Source organism: Camelus ferus, chromosome 10 (genome assembly GCF_009834535.1).
Source record: "Camelus ferus isolate YT-003-E chromosome 10, BCGSAC_Cfer_1.0, whole genome shotgun sequence".
Taxonomy (NCBI): domain Eukaryota; kingdom Metazoa; phylum Chordata; class Mammalia; order Artiodactyla; family Camelidae; genus Camelus; species Camelus ferus.
In genome coordinates, this window is record NC_045705.1 from 9,564,630 (window position 1) to 9,584,319 (window position 19,690).

The window sequence follows — 19,690 nt, forward strand, 5'->3', positions numbered from 1 at the left end:
CAGAGCAGAGAAAAACAGAGGAATTGCCCAAGATGTCACTTTTGGGGATGGGGGTTGGGGAGAGGTATGGAGGGCAGAGGATAAAAGAGGATTAGGGTCAGAATCAAAAATTCAGAATTTTTTATAGGCAGTAAAATCTCTCTGCTTTCTAACTAACCCCATCAGTCTATCAATTGTCCACTTGTGATATTCCCTTGCTACATTATTTCTAACTCCATCTTGCTGTTCCCTATTTAATTCCTGTAAAAAAAGGACACTAATATTGCTCATTTTAGCTGAATTTTACTTATATAAACATTGTGATTGCAGCAGGGGGAAAGAAACCCACAAGAATTTCAGATATCAAAATTATTAAATTAGATGATAAAGCAAGTATGCTGACCTTTTTAAAGGAAATAAAAAAAAACAAGTTTGAAAATACCACAGGGAATACAAACTATGAAAAGTGACCTAACCCATTTGAAAAAGAACTAAATAGAACTTCTAGACGTTTTAGAAACTCACTGTATGGACTTAACACAAGATTGAACAGCTGGAGATAAAATTAGTAAACTGGAAGACATATCTGAAGAAATTAAAAAGAATGAAGCACATAGAGATAAAAAGATGGAAAATATGGAAGAAGAGTTGAGAAACATAAAGAATAAAAGAATATGTCAATTATACCTAAAAAAAAGAAGGTCTAGAAAACATTTAGTTGGAGTTTCAAAAAAAGAGGATCAAGAAAGTGGGCTGGAAGATAATAGTTAAGAATTTCTCCCAAATGAAGAAAATAATATATGGTTTCAGGAAGCAGAAACAATCTTAAGAAGGATAGATAGCAATAAATTAATCATAGGCAAATAAAAGTAAAATTGCAGAGTACAAAAATAGAGCAGAATCTTAAGATCCAGCACAGATAAAACATTACTTTAAAAATGCAACAGTTGGACCCAAAGCTGACTTCTCAGCCACAAAGCGGCACACAGAACATCTTCAATGTGCTGGCAGGTGCCCAGGTTGGGAATCATTGATTCATGTCACCTCGTCATAGTGATGTCTCTGTACTGATCTCTACGCTGAGAACTTCACACAAAAAAATTAAAGGGACACGGAGCTTGCCACATCAGATGAAAAGGATCTGCTGCAAAGTGATGTCTGTGCATACAGACACCTGGAAGGAACCAAAGCCAACATTTTTCTTTCAGGACATTGTCCCTTTTATTTCTCTAGCAGCCATTATTTGCCTAGGACTCATCACAAGTGCTGGACAGTGCTCTCGTGTTCAGGTCTATTCTATTTTTGTTTATTAAGTTTAATCTTACCAAATTCATCTCCAAATCTGCCCCTTCTGGCAGCATAGTGTAGGAAGTGAGAGCACGGGCTCCAGGCTACCGCTTCACTTGTGACGTCAACAAGTGACACATCTCTCTCTGTTAGTGAAGAGCCTCTTGGATGCAGGCATCAGAAAACCTAGCTCGAAATGTGTTGTTCTAAGTCAGGGTCTATCTGGTTCAGACACAGCTGAGTCCAAGCACAGCTTTATCCAGGATACATCACACAGTACCTCCTGGGCACGGTGCTCTCCATCTTGTATTTTTGCATCCTTCTCCCTGCCCCCCATGGAGCTTGCACCCTGGTGGGAGAAACCTGGTGGATGCCTCAGCCAGCACGTCTAGCATCCTGCCTTGCTGCCCCCTGTCTGGACTGTCTTTGTTTTCTCTCACCTTGCTGTTAGATTCGGTACCCTGCCTTCCCCACTAAGCACTGCTCTATCCTAGTCCACGCCAGCTTGCTTTGGGTGAACTGCTTTTCTATAAACCAGCTGGTTCTCAGAGTTCCCTGACTTTGTGCCCACGACGGCTGAAACTTCAGACTTTTGCACTATAACTACACACACTCCACTTCTATTCCTCCAGTTCTGTTCCTTTTCACTATGGTAGAAATCCACACGATGGCAGGTTTAGTGGCCCTCAAGTATGAATATACTCTGAAAAAAATGCTCTCTGCCCATGAACACCTTCTACAAAAGACCTTGTTCTCCAAGAAGAGGCCTTTCACAGGCTTTTTTAAAAATTTAAATTAGAAAAAAAAAGAGTATCTTTTAAGAGTTATGGCTTAAAGATATGCCGGTTGGTCAAAACTGTTTTTCCTGTGATCTCACTGTCAAATATGTCCCATTCACCAACCCTGCCAAGTCCCTGCCTTCTGGGTTAAAAGTTCTCCTTTTACAGTGCTAGGTGGATTCCCAACACAGATTATGCCCTTGCTCACCAAAGACACGTACAAGAGTGTTTATGGTAGCACGATTCACAATAGCCTCAAACTGGAAACGATCCAAATGTCTAGCAGCAGTAGAAGGGAAAAATATGTTGTGGTGTATTCATACGATGGAATGCTGTATGTCCCTGAAAGCAAACAAACCATAACTACTACACCAAACAACATGAATGAATCTCACAAGCTAAGAAAGACCAAAAAAAAAAAAAAAAAAAAACAAGTCAGGCACAAGAAAGTGCATGAAGTATGATTTCTTTTATATAAAGTTCAAAACTAGGCAAAACGAATGTAGATTTCTGAAGTGGTCTGCTTCAGGGTGAGAGGGAGGGACAGCGTTTACAGGACGGTATGGTGGGGGGCTATGGGTGCTGATAACATTCCACATCTTGGCCTGGTTTCATAGCTATGTTTGTTTTGCCATAATTCATTGAGCTATACATTCATGATTGGTATATTGTTTTTAACTAAAAAAGGTTTTTCTTAGTAAAGTTGACCATTTGCTGCATTGACCATTTCTGCAAAAGAGCTGTTCCTTCTCAGGAAATTCCTAGGGGCCAGGCTTGGCTGGGAGGGTCATTTTCCTGAGTAGCTGCAAGTGTGTGTGTGTGTGTGTGTGTGTGTGTGACTGAAATTGTACTCCACTGGGAAAAAAGCCAAGGTTAGAGGAAAGCAGACAGTTCCAAAAAGAGTGAGGTCATAATTAGATGATGAAAAAGGAGGCAGAAACTGATGGAATCAAGACTCAGAAAGCAGGAGAGGTTGTGGAGCACAGTGGTTGCATGTGGGTCCTACAGCCAGAATCCTGGAGCTGACATCCCAGATCCACTACCTCCTGTTTCACCTCAGGCAGGTTACTGAACCTCTCTGTGCCTCGGGCCCTCATTCAGGAAATGCACGAGAAGTCAAAGTGTGGTACTTGTCAAGCACTCCCATCCATGCCCGTCCCATGGAGGGGACTCAACGCATGTCAGATATCATTACTACTCCATCTGCACCATTTTTGCTCTCACAATTCACATGCTAGGGTCTGGCTGGCCAGTGCTCCTGATTCTCATAGGAACGCAGGGAGACACATTTTCTCCCGCCCAATCCCAGTTTTACAGCTCCCACAGAAAATACCTTCTCTGGACATGAAAGCTGTGACTAGAGAACAGGGTCACATTATAAAAAATAGTCACTCAAACCAAACTATATAATGCAAGAGGAGGGGGCACGTTAATCTCCAAAACACCAGAAGTGATGGATGACTCGGGAGATAGCAGAGGAAGGCACAGTCCAGGCGGTACGCCCATGGGCCACCTTCACTCACAATTAAATCGTCCTTGTCTGCACGCAATGTCAGAGTGTACATTAAACCTGAATATTAGCCCCAGAATTAACTCTGGGCTGAGCCAGGTCAAGATTGCTATTCCTGTGGTTACAAAAAAACCACAGTCCATGAGACCAGAACTTTTATTCTATATCCTACTAGGTTTTTATTCTGCGGCTTTTAGGTCAATGCTCTGCTTCTCACTGTTTCATCTCAGAGTTTCTGAATGCTCTCCCCTAACAACCAATATAAACACAATGGACAGTGTAACAGTCAAGAACCTTGGTGTGGAAGTGGAGGCACATTAGTGGCAAGGCATTCAAGGATGCGAATATAAAGCAGAGAAAGCACCATGTAGCAGGCTGGGGGGAGCTCTGAATGAAGAGCGCGCGGGGTGGGGATTGAGGAGCTGGGAAGAGACCGAGAGCTAAATTCAGTCGCTAAATTTCAGGTGTTATCAGAATACTATGTAGATATGTTTGTCGCCAGTGATAAATATAAGAAATGCTTAGAATGATATCTTAAACAGGATAAGTGCTAAATAAATATTATTCAAACGAATATAGGAATGAGTGAATGAAAAGAGGGGAAATCAGGCTTTTGTAATCATTAGCATATAGGCGTTTTGATAAATCACAGACTTTTAGAATCAAAAGGGGCCCCCAAAGTTCCTTGTCTATTGGCCTCACAAGTGGTTTCAGCTTGAGCACCTCAGAGTCTTAGGTGTGGATTAGGAGCCAGTAAGAAAGAAAGAAAAAGGAGTAAACACGGAAGCACAGCTTTTTCCGGAAGCACACAGTGTTCTAGAATAACAGGTCGCTGAAGGGACAGGTTTTAGCAAGAAAGCCATTATGGGAGAGCTGGGAAGGACCTCAGAGAGGTCATTTATCCTGTCATCTCTCCTCTGGCTGTAAAATACAGAAATCATCAGTTAATACCAACAGTATTCCACATTTGTATAGTACTTTTGGTTCCCAAAGTGCTTTCAAAGACATTATCTCCATTAATCCTCATCAGAAAGCAGGTATTCTGTGCTGAGATCAAAAGAAATGACAAGCCCAGAAGTAATGGGCGCTTGCTGACTCACAGGAGTTCAGTTACCTCAGGGCAGAAATATGCAATGTCCTGATAAAAGACTGCTCCACAAAAATGCACATTCACTCATTTGGTAACAGGGAGAGTTGCTGACTTAATTGGTATCTTGTCTTTTTGAAGCTGTAAGTTTATCAGGTCTTAATTTGGAAATTATCTTTCTCTCCTCCTCCTAAGACCATAGCAAGGAGAGTCACAAAGGTGCTTTGGATGATTATCCAAGTGGGAAGGGGAGAGAGGAAGGGGGGAGGGGCCCCACCCTGGAGATGACTTCTCAGGGGCTGGGAAGGGTAAGGGGTGCGTGAGTTCTGGGCCTCACCTGGTACCTGCGTACAGCTCGTAAGCAGTATTTGAGAGGGGCAGGACTTAGATGGGGGGAGTTGCCGGCAGGCGTCAGAGAGATGGCTGGGAGGGGTACAGTGGAGCCCTACCTGAGCAGCAAGCACAACTGGAAGCAAAAGAGCAGAGCCCGACAACTGCGCTGCACAGCACCAAAGGCAGGGGTACGGACTGCATGACCCTAACCCTGGGGTTTTGGTATAAACCATAAGGAGTGAAAGGAAAAATTTTAAATAATAAACTAACATTGGACTTGTTGCTAATCTTGGTAAGTATATATTTGATTTGATCGAGGAGCATAAAGACATCATGTTTTTTGCTCTTGAGTGTCATGGAACAATTGTGCTGCGGTTAGTCTCTATTCAGTAAGTATTTATTGAGCACCCACTGTGAATGTGAACACACTTTATGACAGGTGTTGGGGGTGTAGTGAGAAACACGACAAGGAAGGGAGGTCCCTGTCTTTCAGAAGCTGGCTACACCTATCAGGAAAGACAGACAATTAAACAAGGGATAAGACTGCTGTGTGCTGAGTGCTGCACTGGGAGAAGTACAGGATCTGAGACACCAGAGACCAGGCCTCCATAACCTGGTCTGGGGGCCAGGGAAGGCGTCCCTACAAAAGCCACGTTTAAGTGGAGGCCCGAAGGAGTCTGTTCTGCGTTACACAACACTCCATTCCCACCACTACTAGGCTGAGCACTTGCCGCGGTTACAGGGTATTCGCTTTTTCCAAACTGCTCACTCAGCTTTGAGCTCCTGAGGGTCTTGGAGCATAACATAAATTAAAAAAATGAAAAGAAAAATCTTTGTATCCCCAGCACCTCCTGAAGGGCTCCTATACTAATAGTAGGCTTTTAATGTATGGCTGCTAAGTGAAATAAATGAATGAATAAATGAATGAATGAGTGAGTGAGTGAGTGAGTGAGTGAGTGAGTGAGTGAGTGAGTGAGTGAGTGAGTGAATGGAGTCCTAATTACACTATACGGCAGAAATGCTCGTCTTTATCTGCAAAGGACCTAGGCTGGATGCTACGTCCCAACTGAGCAGCGCCTCCAGTGTCCTGCGCGCAGCCAGGTGAGACGCACCCGCTAACTAAGGCTACACTGCCACCGTGAGGGCAATGCAGGTAATGCAAGCGCCGGGATGGGGCAGGAGCCGATGCCCGCTTTGATTCTCAGCTTCAGGCTGATGAGATGCAGAGAGAGAAATTTAGTTCTCATTATATCTGATGCTATGCTGAGGAGTAGCATAGAGTAACGGTTAAGCTTATGGTTAAAGCCATTCTGCTCAGGTTTAAAATCTCTACCATGGTTTCCCCACCTGTAAACCTAGAATAACCACAAGCTCTACTGGCCAGCACTATCGTGAGGGTCATACAAGGAATACATGTATATAAGGTGCTTATACCTGTGCTTGGTACAAAGCAAGCACTCAATGAAAGGGAGATGCTATTTTCTCAGCTTCCACCTTCCTAGACTATTCCCAGGCCAGTAGGTCTCAAACTTTAGCACACGTCGGAATTATCCGGAGAGCTTGTTAAATGACAGATCACTGGGGCCCAACCCCAGAGTTTCTGATTCAGTGGGTCTGGAATAGGGCTGGAGAACTGCACTTCTGACAAGCTCCCAGGGTTGCCATGAAGCTGCTCCAAGGATCATACTGTGAGAACCATTGGTTCTTAACATAAGAACCACTGAGCTCGGCTTCCCACCCTTAGGAAAAAGTAGAAGTTTCAAATGTACTTTTTTTCTGGTGGGGGGAGGTAATCAGGCTTATTTATTTGTTTGTTTATTAATGGAGGTGCACACTAGGCACGTACTCTACCACTGAGCTATGCCCTCCCCCTTCAAATTGTACTTTTTTACAGAGGCTTCCTTGATTAAATTCCATAGGCAGAAAAGAAAATATTTAATACGTTGCCTGTTCTGTATGAAAGAAGAAATAATATATACAAGTGACTTATTTCTTGCAAATAAGCAACTTAGGAAAGATAAATCAGAAACTAATAGAATCATTTACCTGGAGTGGGGTAGAAAAGAAGAGATAGAGTATACTATTTTTTTGTATACAGGTTTAACTTTTGGAAGCATGCTGGTATTTTGCCTATTTAAAATATTAAATTAAATCAAAAAGTTCGTGGAGAGGAGCCTAGAATTGAATAAAAACAGAAAGAGATTAAATTTACAATGTAACAAATGGATGACAGGACTACATAGAAGGGGGAAAAAAGCAGAAGGAATCCAAGTCATTTGGAACATAGTAAGATATATACCCTCAATCTAACGAAAAACAGAAACACAAATGAATATTGTGTGGTAATGACATGACTATAGCAATACTGAAAGTGTTTTGTGTTCATCAGTATAAATAGAATGACACTTCTGGGGGACCAGGTTTTCCTCGTGGGGAAAAGAAGGTACAATTTATGGAATGGGAAGAAATAAGGAAAAACGTATGCTCTTCGCTTAAAATCAGAGATATTAGTAATCACGATTTTCAAAAATCAAAAAATAATATGAAATATGTATATATATATTTCCCAGCTCGCTCTGCTGAAAAAGCCTAAAAGTCATGCTATCCCAGTAGCAATAAACAGACCTAGCACATAGATCTTGGTGTTTAAATATCACCTCCCATTAAAAATACCTGATTTGAAAGTAAAAGATAAAACTACAACATTCTGTTGTGCAGAAAATAAGGGAAGGCTTTAAAAAAATGTGTAAAAGGGCACATAAAAAAGACAGAGGAAGAAGCTTGAAGGGACTTCTATTGACCAAATCATTGACAATTTGAGCAAAATAATAATAAAGAATCAAGATAGTAATGGATTACAACACTTTGGGGGGGACCAATCAAAATCCACGAGTCTTTAATGATACTAAGAAAAGAAAAAGAAACAAAGAAACAAATAATAAGGATGGCAGGAAGGCTTTTCTTTATAACAGAACATCAACTAATAAATGTAGAAGGAATAACAGAGTTAGAAAATCACCACTTTAAGACATCATACTAATATTTGGTTTAGATAAGAATCCTTAAGGAATGCTAAAACCATTAGGTGGAAGTTTGCTGAGGAATGAGCATATTAACACATTCTCAAAATTTCTCCTCATGGATTATTAACTATAAGAGGAAAAAAGTACTTTAACGGCAGACAACACTGTAGCTAAGCGATCACTGACAACCGGACAAACTGGTATCACGGTTCCTGATAAGATACACCGAGAAGGACATAACTCATGTCACATTCCTGCCAAAGCTGTATAACCCACATTTAACCATGAGAAAACTATCAGCCAAACCCAAACTCAAGGACAAGCCACCAAGCAGCCGGCTTGCACTTTTCAAAAATGCCAACTGTCAGGAAGAGACAAAGAAAGGCTGGGGAACCATTCCAGATGAAAGAGTCATGACAACCAAACGCAAAAGGCATGATTCTCTACCGGATGAACAATTAGGGAGAAAAACTCACATTGTTATAAAGGACATTATTGGGGCAACTGCGAAAATTTTTTACATGAACTGCCTATCACATAATAGTGTTATATCATCACTGCATTTCTAAATGCTCACGGCTCCATGCAAAAGAATGTCTCTGTTCTTAAAAGATAGCTGCTAAAGCATTTGGGGGTGAGCAATCGTGATGTTCACAACTTGTTCTTAAATGATTCAGCAATAGCAATAATAATATATGTACATATAGTTATGCAGGGAGGGAGATAAAGCAAATGCGGCTAAGTATTAGCAACTGAGGAATCTCAGTGAAGGATACATGAGAATTTATTGTTTTAATTTTGCAACTTTTCTGTAAGTTTGAAACTTTTGCAGAAGAAAAAGGTGAAACAAAAATTTTAAGGTTTTAGGTGAAGTTGTCTCCCCAACTAGATGACATGAAAAATTACTTTCCCTTTAAACCCAGCAGTCTTCCATTCACTTTTTTTTTTCACTGTTACACTTTTCTGTCGATAACTTTTACTTCCTTCTCTTGGTGGCGAGAAGGTGATGGGCACAGTTTGGATTCAGTGCATTTACGGTGTCTCGGGGAGATCCAACCAGACAGGAGCTCAGCGGCGAGGTCTAGGCTAAGACATGGAATTAAGTGTCGGGTGGTGCCACTCCCTTGAGAGTTCTCCTGGGGGGAGCTTGGAGAATAAGAGCGTTGCCATGAAGGAGACTGAGAAGTGGCCCCCGTGAAGGGGGGACCTGGAGGCGCCACATCTCAGGAGCTGTGGAAGGACAGAATTTCAGCATGGCAGCCACAGTCAACAGTGTGAATGCCCCAGGGAGTAGAGCAGATATCTGAGAAATCCACTGCATTTGGCAAGTAGGCGGTCTTTGGTCACCGGGGCCACAGCAATTTCCAGGGGATGGAGTGGGATTCAGGTAAAGCCATGCTGCGGTGCATTAAAGACTAACTGTGGGGGTGAAATTGCAGAGTCTGCAATTTGGACAAGGGGAGAAATTTTGAAGACCAGGGGAGCAACACCGTAGAATTCACGGTGACAGTTGGGTGAAGGCAGATTTTTATTTTTGATTTTTGAAGCTGGAAGGGATTTGCCCAGGGAGAGGGGAGGGCTGGAGAATCTAGGGGGAATTCCTAGATTAGCAAGAGCCAGAAGAACCAGCGGGCAGGCATCTGGACACGGTGGCGGGGCTGGCGCTGAGCAGGGCCTGGCAGCCTGCGGGCTCCGGGCCTGCCTTCTGCCCTGGGTGCCCTTCTTCCCTCTACAGGGTTCACCCCTCCTCTCTCAAAAGCAAACCAGAACACTCCCTTCTTTCCTAATATCTTCCCTGACAAGCCACCCACAGGACCCTGCAAAGCAGAGCAGCAAGACGTGTAAAGCTTGGCATCTGCAGTCAGAAGACAGCTTCGATTTTTTTTTTTTTTTTTTTGCTTGACTTCCTGGCTGTGTTACCCTTCCTGAGAAGCCATTTCCTCATCTTTAAAATGGGAAAAAATACTGTATTTCATAGGTTTTTCTGAGCATAACTTAAGATAACATATGAAATCACTTTAAAAAACTCGAAAGGGAAATGTGATTAGGTAGCTTCCATTTTTCAGTTTCTGTTGGGTAGGGGTTGGTTAGCTTGCTTGCTGGCTTGTTTGTTCTGGTCTGTGTGTAATTACTATGGCAAAGTTGTTTGTCAGAGACTTACCACGTGACAGACCCTCTGCGGCTCTCAGGATCCGGTAATGTTCCAGTGACCAGGAGACCTGGCCATTGCTGAAATGTTCTCCACAGTCACTGGTTTCTGACTTGGCAGCTCACATAGGGTCACATGCCTTTGCTGTTTGGGGGCATAAAAGAAAAGGCGTTTATCAAGACAGACATGGATTCTGATGGTGGTTTACAACTGTAATGAATTCAAGTCAACGGGGAGCCAGTTCGCAATGACCACAGTGTAACTGAGAACAGCTTAGAATAATCTAATTTTCCACTAGGTGGCAGCAGAGGCCATGGTATTATCTTAATCATTGTTCCTCTCCAACAAATAGGTGTTTGAGAACCTTCTGGAATAAAAAAAAAAAAAAAGATCCTGCCATTCTGGAGGGAGTAATTATTGCTAAAATGATGACAAATGGTTTTTGGATGCCACTGTTGGTCTCCTGAGAGAGCTAAACTCCAGGTTCTTTTTTTTTTTTTTTAAAGGATTTTAGCTTCTGACATTCTAAATCACCTGAATTTATAGAAACAACTACAGCAATAATAAAAAGAGCTAACATTTATTAAGCATTTGCTACATGTCAGGCACTGTTACAAGTGTGCAGGGCCCTGAGGCTACCCTCCTTAGAAGCTTCACAGGGACCAACAGCCCCTCTTCTAATGAAGACCTAAGCCCTCCACAGGCCTGCTCCCATAACCACAGCGCTAACTGCACAGACATGTGCCCACAGTTTAACTACCTTGCCTGGGAGAGGAGGAGTTTAGTTGAGCACATTAACAGTTTAATCAAAAGCCCTTTACAGGGTTGTATAAATAGTTCCAGTTACAACTGCTGTTTCTCAGAGCACCTGTCTTCTTTTTTAAAAACTTTTTTCCTTAGACTCATGTGAACCCTTGGTTGGGTCTCCGGTGGTGGTTCCCTCGTCTTGGGAAAGTCTGGTGACTTTCTGGGTGACTCAGTGGAGTCTTTATTCAGGCCCCGAGGCTGCGAAGCCAGACAGAATGAGTTTGACGCATGCAGCACAAACCTTAACCATCAGAAGGAAGTGGAAATTACAGGGAGTGGCTGGCATTTGACTCCATCCCCTAAATGACTCCTAAACACTCATCTTGATCCTGAGCAGAGCAACCACCGAGAAGTAAAATGACAGGGCTGTTCTGGGAACATGCTGACCCACAAGCAGCCCTGCTTTGGCTTTTTTCTATCAAAATACAACACAGAAATCAGAGAGCCCTTCTAGCCGGTTCCTACCCAGCCACCTACACAGCCTGTTAAATTTTGAAATTATTTCTATATCTGAAAAATGCTGTATAAGTGTAGACAAAATTTCAAAAGGCACAGAAGAGCATAGAGTTAAAAAGCAAGTTTTCTCTCCCACACCTGTTCCCCACAGGGACCCACTGTAACCAGCTACCAGTTTCCAATGCTGCTCAGCTTTGGCACCTGGAGAGAAACGCCGGGCTTGGCAGAGTGACAGCAGAGATGCTGGCTCCTGACCCAGTGGCTAGGGGTAGCTCGGTAGTGGAGCCTGTTAACATGTGAACACCCCCTAATGATTCTCTGGGGCTCAGAGATCATGGCGCGTGGAAAATGAGCCAGGGAAAATTGAGAATTAATGATAAGATGGCCTTATTTGTACCCATAGACCGGTGCGGCCTGGGCAAATTCAGTGTACTATTATTACAGAAATAGCACATGTTCTCAGATGAAAGTTTAAAAATACAGACAAGTGTATCTCCTTATGTAAGTGCATACATATACATTTATAAATGCACATACACATATATGTGCACTTTCATATGTATCTCTGATTATATACTGGATGCAGTTCTTTCCTGAAATACGGACCCAAGAATTAGCAACCAATGTCTCCATGAGCAAAGAGCTGAGATTCCTAAGATCACTAGGAGTCTCACCGCACAATGTTGGCTGGAACCGTGAGAAGAAACAACCACTGCGCAGCGGCACCCAGGCTGGGCAGGCGCACGCCAGCCCCTGGCACTGGCCCAATGCGCATTCCCAAGAGTGAGCACTGAAGAAACCTTCCCTGCTGAACATCTTTTTCTGTGTCTCTGCTGCCGTTCCATTCTTGTGGCTCCTCCTGCAGCATCTTCTTGATCTCCACTGTTACTCCTCTTCTGCCCTCGACCCTTTAATGGGAAGCTTCCCCAAATCTTACACTTGGGAATCTTTTTTTACATTCTCACTTATTCAACAAACATTTGAACGAGCCAGACACCCCATTACCTCCATTCAAATGACTCCAGACATGGCTGAGCACCAACAAGACATCCAAGTTCTAAACAAGACATTTCTGATTGTCTGGTGCCCTTCTCCACCTAAGGTCACCCATGGCCATCTCAAATTCAGTATGTTTAAAACCAGACTCACCATTTTAGCCTTCAAACACAATCCCTTTTCTGTCTTTCCCATCTCTGCCAAGACCAGAACCCTCCCCCTAGCATGGGCTTAACTGTCAGCATCACCTCGTTCCCTCCTCCCGTCTGGCCAGCCGATCTCACTCTGGGCATGACAGCGTGCCCGCTCTCACCCCCCAGAGGCCTCCTCGCACCTCACTTGCTACTGCAGGGGTCTGTTACCTCGGTACGCTGCGTGCGATCAGGCTGTGCCCCACCGATCATCCTCTACACTGCTGCCTAGTCTTCCTAAAACTCAGATCTAATCACAGCAGTTCCCAGAAGAGAAGCCTTTATTTTAATAGTTCTCGACTGAGATGTCCATCAAAATGCCCAGGAGTTTTGAGAAAGTTCAGATTCCTGAACTGCCAGTGAGACTTACTGACTGGGTCTCTGGGAGGCGGGGCCTGGGCTTGTGAACTTTGAGAACGCGCCCCCAGGGATTCTGATGGAGACGCGTGGTTAAGAGTCACTGATGTAACGGAACCTCAGTGCCTGGTGAATAAAGCTCAGATTTCTTATTGTGATATTTAAGGCACCAACTTCTGCTCCAAGCCTTATCTCTTATTCCTTACATACCCTGGAGTCTGGCCACAACTGATTACAGCAGTGACTGTTTCCTGAGTGCCTCCTGACGTCACCCCTCTCGTTGGTCTGTTCTTGCTACCAGGAATATCCTTTCTTCTCCGCTTCTTTTTCTCTCAATTACATCTTTTCTTCAAGGGTAAGCTTAAATGAGACTAACTCAGAAAAAAAGACATTTAAAGTACTTAGAAGAGCTCTTACGTGATTCATCAGCCCTCCATAAATACTAGTTAATGCTGTTACTATGATGAGAATAAATTTTAAAATCCTACCTCAGTGAATCTTTATCTTTCCCTAAATCAAAACTACTCTCCCCCTCTTTTGTATGCCCATCACACTTTGTTTCCACTCCTTTTAGGGTACCAGTCAGAGCCTACTTCGCTTTCCAATGATTTTTGCTCCGGCCTCACATCTCCTGATGACGTACAACCTTGCTGGCAAACTGTCTTGGTCACGGACCACATCATATTCTAAACCCTACTGTCACCACTTTGGTCTCACTCTCAGTATATGCTCGACAAATTTTTACTCTACATGATCTATGTTAACTACCACCCCAGGCAGAACCAGATGTTCAGGGGAATTTCCAGCCTTCCTGCCCAGCAGGTCTTGTCTCACGGCTGAGCAGGAGAGAAGCCTGACTCGGAGTCCTTTAAATTAAAAGTGGCAAAGAGAATTTCCAATTAGAGCTGGGAGAAGACGACGTTAACATTTGTCTGAGCACACACTGTCTGCCAGGACATATGGTCTGTTTGCCCTTGGAGCAGCTGTGTGGTGTGGGCTGCTTCTGGCCTACCTTGTGTTCTTCCCTCCCAGTGTTTGCTTAATGTAACATTTATGCCTGACATTTGCTCAGCACACCTTTCCAGTTCTTTCTGAGCTTTGGAAAGAGGAAACAGTTCACTGGGTGGCAACATCAGGCACTCAGATTCTCCTCTGAGAATTCAGGACCAGAGGCCACTGAGCAGGGCAGAATTTGTGACTGATGTGTTAGCAGTGCTCTTTGAAAAGTATAACAGTACTTTTTGTTAAAAGTCAAATAAATTGGATAATTTGTCATCATTATCAGCCAGGTGGATACTTCAATTGTTCTAGGAGGGTGAGTTTCACAGAGCAGCGGCCTTACCCAACTGCACACCCCTGGGAGAGGTGAGGGTATGGGTCCATGGCATTATGTCCCTGTGAACAGTACCAGAAATGCAGGTCCATTTTGCTGGGAGAAGGGACAAGAGTGGCTCTCTGGGCACATGCTCCCATGCTAGAAGGTTGCCAGCACTAGGTAACTAGGTGACTAGGGTGGCCATGTAATTTACTATTCAAACTGGGCCATTCCAAACAACAGAGTAAACTGGGACTCTCTCAGGCAAACTGGGATCTTAGCTATCAGAGCACAGATCATCCCAGTGGGAACTGGGTCAGTGACGGCCACTTCTTTCAACAACAGACAAGTGCCAACAGAGAGCATGAGTCCTGAAAGCAAGTACAAGGATTCTCTGGAAGTGCTGGATTCATCCTGAACAAAGCTAAGGGACTGACTCAGTAAGTCTCTGGACTGTGACCGAACATAAGGGCAGGCTTCTCGATTAAAAAAGCAAGTCATGTTGTGGGTCAGCTGGGGAGAGTCGGGGCTCTTCTGTAAACACTGCCCTGTGGCAATGGGGAGGCATGGACTCCGCTTGGACACTGGGGCTGATACCTGAACCTGGGGGTGGGGGTAGGGGTTGTCACACTACATGCATCTGAAGTTTTCTGGACTCCCCAGCCAAAGGTCTTCCCAGGGCCTCTCCGTATCCTGACCTTGTCTTCAAGGCTCAGTCAGAGGTGAACTGCTCTGTGAAGTATTCTCGTTGTCCTTCAAATCCCATCACTTTCTCCCTCCTCAGAACCACTGTAGCCTTCTCTACTATAGATTGTGAGATTCAGGGAGAAATTCATCACCAGCCCAACTAGAAGGCATCTCTGCTCACTTTAAACCCCTGTAGCGCTGAGAAGCTGTCCAGCCCAGTTGGCCCTTGGCACATGCAGCTGTGTATGGACGGGTAACTGTCCTTTTGCATGGACTGTTTCGTCTTCCCAAAATTGTTTGGGCATACGAACCATATAGTATTATTCCCCTTGCATCCACATGACTCAGGTATCAATGAATACTCGCTGATTTTGAGAAGCTAATTTTGTATGTAGAACCATCCTGGCTTTGTTCTGAATGGAAGAGCTATTTACTTTAGCAAAACTTACCGGGGCTTTCCCTTTATTGCTCAGCACATCACCAGAAAAACCCATCCTAATCCAGTAGTGACATCAGACTTCTTAGAGACGTAAGGGCATGGAGTCAAAATTTTAGCCTGCAAGGTGATGCTAGCAGCCTAAAGCGTGTAGTGGAAATGGCAGAATGAATAGAAGCTTTGAAATCAGACCAGAGTTGGGGTCCTGCGTCTGGTTCTAATTCACTATGGGGCTTTGGGATTCCCTTCCTTTCTGAGCATCAATTGTGTATTTCTAAACACTGATAGCAACATCTATTTTGCAGGGCTGGTGTGAGGATTAAATGAGATAACACACAAGAAAGACTTAACATGAGGCCTAGAACAGACTAAGTGTTCAGTAAATGCTAGCCAATCCTCCAGCTGAATGGGCCCCTGATGTTGTTCTAGGGGATGCCAAATCCTGTAATCCTAGGACAGAAGATGAGGGCAGATGTGAGAAAAAGAGGAATAAAGAGTCTCAGTGATTGCACCTGATGCCTGGAAAGGAGTGTGGCAAAAAACAAACAAACAAAAAACAAAAACAAGAACCCTGGAGTGTGAACTGGCTTCTCTGGAACCTTTTGCTTTAAATGTAACCAATGGTAAACTGTATCCTCAACCTGAAAATATTTCAGCAAATTTGAGAAACTACAGACAAAAGCACTTACCAAAGTTTGGTCCTTGGAACACTAGCCCTAAGAGTTAATTCATGAAAAATGCTTCTGATGTCAAGTGAGTTTGTCATATACTGCATTCTACATCCCCCTCTTGGAGACAGCCGTGCACATTAACATATTAAAGGCTATGAAACACTCTTGTGTTTCTCAAACTCATTTCACCATGGAACCCTTTTCATATAATATCTGTTTAGAGGAACTTCACTATTCCAAGAAACAAATTTCAGGAAATACTGCTTTAAAAGTGGCACTCAAACTTTAGCATGCATTAGAACCGCCCTTGGTGGGCTTGCTGAAACACAGAAACAGCTGGGACACACCCTCAGCTTTTCTGAGTCAGGAGGTCTGCGGTGGGGGCCAAGAATTAGTATTTCTAACAAGTTTCCAGGTGATGCTGACACCACCTGTCTGGGGACCATACTTGGGGAACTACTGTGATGGACTACAGAAATTCCATCAGGCGCTCTCATGTTATTTCCTAGAACGATGCTTCTCAAACTTGAATAAGCACGCACGCCAATCACCTGCGGTTGTTTTACAGAGATTCTGATCTGTAGATGGGGGGGGGGGTGGCCTGAGATTCTGCATTTTAAAAAGACAAGGATATTGCTGGTTCGTGGACCCAACTTTGAGAAGTCAACAGAACACAATGCCACCCAAGCTCTTTTGCTTTCCAGGTAATGAGGGATCCGCCTATAAAAACTTTTAGTATCTCTGTAAATTTCGAGTTAACCAGAAAAGTAAACGGATTTCCTTTGTCTAGCTGGGTAAGCACACACAAAATTTCATACACGATTTGTGTGGAGGAAGTCTTCTGCTGATATAATCTACCACAGACTTGAGGATGAGTCTGAAGTCTTTTCTGCATATGAAAGCTCATATTCATTAGCTGTGGGTGACAGCGACACAGTGACTTAACTAAGATTTCTCTCTCACATCAAAGTCCAAGATGCTATGCCCAGCTCTCCTCTAGGAAATTATCAGGAGCCAAGGCTCCTGCTGTCCCTGGAGTGTTGCCCTGATTTGCGTGGTACAAGGACCACACTGCACATATTCCTTCTGCTCAGATCTCATTGGCCAGAGTCTAGTCATATACCAGAGATGGCTAGGTCGCCACGTGCACCATTAGAAGTTGTATTTCAGTGAAAGAAAAAGAAGGGACAATGGATAATCTGTTACAGCAATGATGATAATAACGTAAATTGCAGAAGGAGAGGGAAAAGGGGGCATGGGAATAGCAATTTGCTTGAGGATCATTCATGTAAGGCATTAAGATATGCTTGTGGTGTTACTCCAGCTTTGGCGGAACGTTCTGTTGTAGGGCACACATTTTAAACGTTTCCTGGTTTATATTTCTTTGTCAACAGTAAAAGAAGAGAAGAATTACAAAGACAGTAGATGTGTCAGCAGCAAATCTTTATAAACCAGTTAAATGCTGTTTCAAAAGAGTCCTGCAAGAAGCCAATACCTGTGATTAGCAGCAGTTAACAACATGCTCTCCTGTAGGTCTGGGCAGCATATAGGAGAGCAGCCTTTTTGGGGGAATTCTTTGACCACTCAGTTGTAACAACCTGGAATTCAGCCTAGTCTGGGCTAGAGCTTCATTTACTCCAGGACACGCCTGGAGAAACCAAGCTATGGAATGTGCACAGCAATTGAGAGGCTGCAATGTATGGTCAGGTCTAGGAGGTACCCTCATGCATGGGAAACCTGCCCCCATGAGTGGAAAGTCTACTCTGTCCCTATCCATACTGTACTGGCCCAAGCCCAGAAGGTGTGAGGCCAAGCAAATTTTACACCTGGATCTCTGTATCTCAGAATCAAATTTTGCTAACTGACATGGAAATAAAGATTATAATTAAAAGCCTTCTTTTTACAAATCTAAATGTTGTGATATAAATAACCTGTCTTTTATTTCCTTAAAAAGCCACATGTGAATGATTGCCAATGAAGATAAAAGTCAGACTTGTTAGACAGGAAAAAATTTCTGGACACAATTAATGTAGATCCAAAGAGCTGATTAGAGAGTGAATTAGGAAACATTTATATTATGCAAAATGAACTGTTCTTTGGTCAATTTCTCACTTCTCTGACTTAATACAATAGCCCGTCTTTAAGAAATCAATCACTGATCTAATTTATTATCAAATGGATGCGGTCTATTGAGAACACCAGGTCAAAGTGCTTAGCTGTTTCATGAAGGAAAAAATCAAACAACAAACAATTACATGTTATTATGACTGAGAAACAAAACTGACAGGAATAGAACCATATAAATGGAGCCTAATGTGGCTGGCTACCAGCTTGGCCTTAAAGGAAACAGGTTGGTGACATTCTCTTCTTAAAACAGTACCTTCTTCCAAGGACTTCGTCTTATAAATTTCTGAGGACATAAGCTGGAATGCAGTCTTCTGCCTGGAACGTCTGTCGCCTGCCGTCTGAGTGGAAGCTTTCTAACTTCCACGCCACTTCTTTTTATTACCCAAAGGCAGGCTGTGTGTTTGTATTTACGCTCTCTAACGAGGTCCACGGGGGATCGGCCTCTCTCAGGCAGATTTCCCCAGTGAGGTGCGGTTCTCCTCCTTCCCCACGCGGCTGGTGTCGCTCCGTGTTACTAAGTTGTGAGCCAGCTCCTCAGATCACCATGGAAAGTGTTCTAAGTGGCAGGAATTCTAGGATGTGTCTCTGGTGACCCACTTACCATATGTGAGTCTTTCACATACTCCCTTTGAACTGTGATAAGAAGTACGCTACACAAAAGCTGACTGACACAGCCTGTCAGAGCAAATCCCAGAACAGACCATGACGTTAACATCTTGAAACAGAGGGGACTTATCAAGTTAAATTTTACACGTGAGGATCATGAATTCTTAGTGTCCAGAGAAAACCCAGACTTCTGTACTCAGCATGACAACAGTTTCATGAGAAGACAACACAGGTTAAATAATTTCCGTGTAGGTTAATATTTAACCAATACATAATGCTTAAAATGGAAAGCAGCACATTTTTGAAAGCACTCTTTTTCTTTTGAGCCTTCTGGGGGTCACTTGGGATTTATTTAAGTACAAGCTTTAAAGCCTTCTTACCATTTATGTTAAATACCAAGAGGAACAAATAACATGTGGGAAAGTAAGTGTGTGTCTCCTAGCACTTGTCATGAAGCTCGCGTTTTCTGTTGCCCTTCAAAGAGCAGTATTTTCAGAGGACAGTGCTGAATCAGTAAGTAGTGACATTTATGTCAGAGGTAAGCCCCAACTGAAGCTCAATTAACTGATTTCCTAACTTTTCATTAGCTATATGAGAATGGATAGACAGACATGTGCAACGCTCTAATCACACCACCAACCAGTGGTCCACAGGGTGGAAGTGCACCCACGACTCACCAGCACAGGAGTCAGGTCCTCCCTCGTGTGGCCGTGAGGCTCAGTGGTTTGCAGCACGCCTCTCAGCATTGCAGTTGAACTTGGTTTTCAGCCGTGGAACTTTGGGCAAGTTGCTTAATGTCTAAGCCTCAGTTTTTTCAACTGAAAAATAGGGTAATATAACACCTGCCCCCTAGTGTTGTGTGTAGGATAAATGAGGTAGTTTATGAATGCAATT

At 43.4% G+C, this 19,690-nt stretch overlaps 1 long non-coding RNA gene across 4 annotated transcripts in view; it reads right to left on the reverse strand.

Moving 5' to 3' along the window:
* Positions 1 to 19,690, reverse strand: part of LOC106729848 — an 84,730-nt gene that overhangs the window by 56,593 nt on the left and 8,447 nt on the right. For all 4 annotated transcript variants that reach the window (XR_004323089.1, XR_004323088.1, XR_004323087.1 and 1 more), the window contains exon 3: positions 10,160 to 10,291. This is a non-coding gene — a long non-coding RNA (uncharacterized LOC106729848). The remainder of the gene's footprint in view (positions 1 to 10,159; positions 10,292 to 19,690) is intronic.